Source organism: Triticum dicoccoides, chromosome 2A (assembly GCF_002162155.2).
Source record: "Triticum dicoccoides isolate Atlit2015 ecotype Zavitan chromosome 2A, WEW_v2.0, whole genome shotgun sequence".
Taxonomy (NCBI): domain Eukaryota; kingdom Viridiplantae; phylum Streptophyta; class Magnoliopsida; order Poales; family Poaceae; genus Triticum; species Triticum dicoccoides.
Window position 1 is genome coordinate 642763274 of NC_041382.1, and position 4979 is coordinate 642768252.

The window sequence follows — 4979 nt, forward strand, 5'->3', positions numbered from 1 at the left end:
ATTCATTAAGAATAAACCATTCACCAGCGGGGCATGACCATAAAACATATCTCTCATATAAATAGAACAACCATTATTCTCGGATTTAAATGAGTAGCCATCTCGAATTAAACAAGATCATGATACAATGTTCATGCTCAAAGCTAGCACTAAATAACAATTATTAAGGTTTAAAACTAACCCCGTAGGTAAATGTAGAGGTAGCGTGCCGACGGCGATCACATCGACCTTGGAACCATTCCCGACGCGCATCGTCACCTCGTCCTTTGCCAGTCTCTGCTTATTCCGCAGCTCCTGCTTTGAGTTACAAATGTGAGCAACCGCACTGGTATCAAATACCCAGGAGCTACTACGAGTACTGGTAAGGTACACATCAATTACATGTATATCACATATACCTTTAGTGTTGCCGGCCTTCTTGTTCGCTAAGTATTTGGGGCGGTTCCGCTTCCAGTGACCACTTACCTTGCAATAAAAACACTCAGTCTCGGGCTTGGGTCCATTCTTTGGCTTCTTCCCGGCAGCTTGCTTACCGGGCGTGGCAACCCCCTTGCCGTCCTTCTTGAAGTTCTTCTTACCCTTGCCTTTCTTAAACTTAGTGGTTTTATTCACCATCAACACTTGATGTTCCTTTTTTATCTCCACCTCCGCTGATTTTAGCATTGAATATACCTCAGGAATGGTCTTTTTCATCCCCTGCATATTGAAGTTCATCACAAAGCTCTTGTAGCTCGGTGGAAGCGACTGAAGGATTCTGTCAATGACCGCGTCATCCGGGAGATTAACTCCCAGCTGAGTCAAGCGGTTGTGCAACCCCAAACATTTTGAGTATGTGCTCACTGATAGAACTATTTTCCTCCATCTTACAACTGAAGAACTTGTCAGAGACTTCATATCTCTCGACCTGGGCATGAGCTTGGAAAACCATTTTCAGCTCTTCGAACATCTCATATGCTCCGTGTTGCTCAAAACGCTTTTGGAGCCCCGGTTCTAAGATGTAAAGCATGCCGCACTGAACGAGGGAGTAATCATCAGCACGCTGCTGCCAAGCGTTCATAACGTCTTGGTTCTCTGGGATGGGAGCGTCACCTAGCGGTGCTTCTAGGACATAATCTTTCTTGGCAGCTATGAGGATGATCCTCAGGTTCTGAACCCAGTCCGTATAGTTGCTGCCATCATCTTTCAGCTTGGTTTTCTCTAGGAACGCGTTGAAGTTGAGGGCAACATTAGCGTGGGCCATTTGATCTACAAGACATATTGTAAAGATTTTAGACTAAGTTCATGATAATTAAGTTCATCTAATCAAATTATTCAATGAACTCCCACTCAGATAGACATCCCTCTAGTCATCTAAGTGAAACATGATCTGAGTCAACTAGGCCGTGTCCGATCATCATGTGAGACGGACTAGTCAACTTCGGTGAACATCTTCATGTTGATCGTATCTTCTATACGACTCATGCTCGACCTTTCGGTCTTCCATGTCCCGAGGCCATGTCTGTACATGCTAGGCACGTCAAGTCAAACTAAGTGTATTGCGTGTGTAAATCTGGCTTACACCCGTTGTATTCGAACGTTAGAGTCTATCACACCCGATCATCATGTGGTGCTTCGAAACAACGAACCTTCGCAACGGTGCATAGTTAGGGGGAACACTTTCTTGAAATTATTACGAGGGATCATCTTATTTAAGCTACCGTCGTTCTAAGCAAATAAGATGTAAAACATGATAAACATCACATGCAATCAAATAGTGACATGATATGGCCAATATCATTTTGCTCCTTGTGAAATCCATCTTCGGGGCGCCATGATCATCGTTGTCACCGGCATGACACCATGATCTCCATCATCATGATCTCCACCATCGTGTCTTCATGAAGTTATCTCGTCATCTATTACTTCTACTACTATGGCTAACGGTTTAGCAATAAAGTAAAGTAATTACATGACGTTATATGTTGACACGCATGTCATAAATAAATTAAGACAACTCCTATGGCTCCTGCCGGTTGTCATACTCATCGACATGCAAGTCGTGATTCCTATTACAAGAACATGATCAATCTCATACATCACATATATCATTCATCACATCCTTTTGGCCATATCCCATCACACGGCACATGCTGCAAAAACAAGTTAGACGTCCTCTAATTGTTGTTGCAAATTTTTACGTGGCTGCTATAGGTTTCTTAGCAAGAACGTTTCTTACCTACGCCAAAACCACACGTGATATGCCAATTTCTATTTACCCTTCATAAGGACCCTTTTCATCGAATCCGATCCGACTAAAGTGGGAGAGACAGACACCTGCTAGCCACCTTATGCAACTAGTGCATGTCAGTCAGTGGAACCAGTCTCATGTAAGCGTACGTGTAAGGCCGGTCCGGGCCGCTTCATCCCATGATGCCGCCGAATCAAGATAAGACTAGTAGCGGCAAGTAAATTGACAAAATCAACGCCCACAACAACTTGTGTTCTACTCGTGCATAGAAACTACGCATAGACCTAGCTCATGATGCCACTGTTGGGGAACGTAGCAGAATTTAAAATTTTCTACGCATCACCAAGATCAATCTATGGAGTTATCTAGCAATGAGGGAAAGTGGAGTGCATCTACATACCCTTGTAGATCGCGAGCGGAAGCGTTCAAGAGAATGGGGTTGATGGAGTTGTACTCGTCGTGATCCAAATCACCGATGACCGAGCGCCGAACGGACGGCACCTCCGCGTTCAACACACGTACGGTTGGGAAGACGTCTCCTCCTTCTTGATCCAGCAAGGGGGAAGGAGAGGTTGATGGAGATCCAGCAGCACGACGGCGTGGTGGTGGAAGCAGTGGTGATCTCGGCAGGGCTTCGCCAAGCTCAGCGAGAGGGAGAGGTGTCACGGGAGGGAGAGGGAGGCGCCAGGGGCTAGGGTGCGCAACCCTCCCTCCCCCCTCTTTATATAGGGGTCCAGGGGGGCGCCGGCCCCTCTAGATCCCATCTAGATGGGGGGGCGGCCAAGGGGGGTGGCTTGCCCCCCAAGCCAAGTGGGGCGCCCCCACCCCTAGGGTTTCCAACCCTAGGCACAGGGGAAGGCCCAAGGGGGGCGCACCAGCCCATCAGGGGCTGGTTCCCCTCCCACTTCAGCCCATGGGGGCCTCCGGGATAGGTGGCCCCACCCGGTGGACCCCCGGGACCCTTCCGGTGGCCCCGGTACAATACCGGTGACCCCCGAAACTTTCCCGGTGGCCGAAACTGGACTTCCTATATACAATTCTTCACCTCCGGACCATTTCGGAACTCCTCGTGATGTCCGGGATCTCATCCAGGACTCCGAACAACTTTCGGGTTACCGCATACTAATATCTCAACAACCCTAGCGTCACCGAACCTTAAGTGTGTAGACCCTACGGGTTCGGGAGACATGCAAACATGACCGAGACGACTCTCCGGTCAATAACCAACAGTGGGATCTAGATACCCATGTTGGATCCCACATGCTCCTCGATGATCTCATCGGATGAACCACGATGTCGAGGATTCAATCAATCCCGTATACAATTCCCTTTGTCAATCGGTACGTTACTCGCCCGAGACTCGATTGTCGGTATCCCAATACCTCGTTCAATCTCGTTACCGGCAAGTCACTTTACTCGTACCGTAATGCATGATCCCGTGATCAACCACTTGGTCACATTGAGCTCATTATGATGATGCATTACCGAGTGGGCCCAGAGATACCTCTCCGTCATACGGAGTGACAAATCCCAGTCTCGATTCGTGCCAACCCAACAGACACTTTCGGAGATACCCGTAGTGCACCTTTATAGTCACCCAGTTACGTTGTGACGTTTGGCACACCCAAAGAACTCCTACGGTATCCGGGAGTTGCACAATCTCATGGTCTAAGGAAATGATACTTGACATTCGGAAAAGCTCTAGCAAACGAACTACACGATCTTTAAGCTATGCTTAGGATTGGGTCTTGTCCATCACATCATTCTCCTAATGATGTGATCCCGTTATCAATGACATCTAATGTCCATAGTCAGGAAACCATGACTATCTTTTGATCAACGAGCTAGTCAACTAGAGGCTCACTAGGGACGTGTTGTGGTCTATGTATTCACACATGTATTACGATTTCCGGATAACACAATTATAGCATGAACAAAGAAATATAATAATAACCATTTTATTATTGCCTCTAGGGCATATTTCCAACAATATTTCCAACAGTTATGTATCCTTATGGTAGTTTTTCTCAATAAAAAATGGCACTGTATGGAAACTATATAAACTTGGTGGGCCTTACAAACACCGAGTCCATTTTTAGGTGAAAATTCGTGATACAACTTTTAGAAAACCTGGGAATCAACTTTTTTCACACACAAAATGAATAAAAACCAGAGAGAGGGGGGGGGAGAGATTGCATACAATTACTAGGTTCGTGGGTCTTGCACGATTACCTGTTAGTTGCCAGAGAATTTATCGTATAAGTCACCATGCTTATATATTCATCGATTGAGTCTCCAACAATCATTCCAATACTTCTATTGGCCATATTGATGAATATGCAAGCATATGCTCCATGCTTACTTAAATTAGAAAAGGACATATTCAAAAACGACAAACGACAAACAACAAATCTCACAAGATCGCATGACGACTCTCTTAACTTGTCAGTTTAGTCATATTGATGAATATGCAAGCATATGTTTCATGCTTGCTTAAATTACAAAAACGACAAACGACAAATCTCACAAGATTGTGCGGCGACTCTCTTAACTTGCCAGTTTAGTAGTGATTATGGCGGCTTCCTCCATGACGATAATGCAGAAGAAGACAACATAGGAGCATACCATTTCCTCCACTAAGAACCTAATCAACTCCGTCAACCCTAGCTTGCACCATCTTGATAGGATGCCACTGTCAGCTCGATGCTGGAGACTGGTATTTGTCAAATTTCATTGGCTCCTCCATGGTATT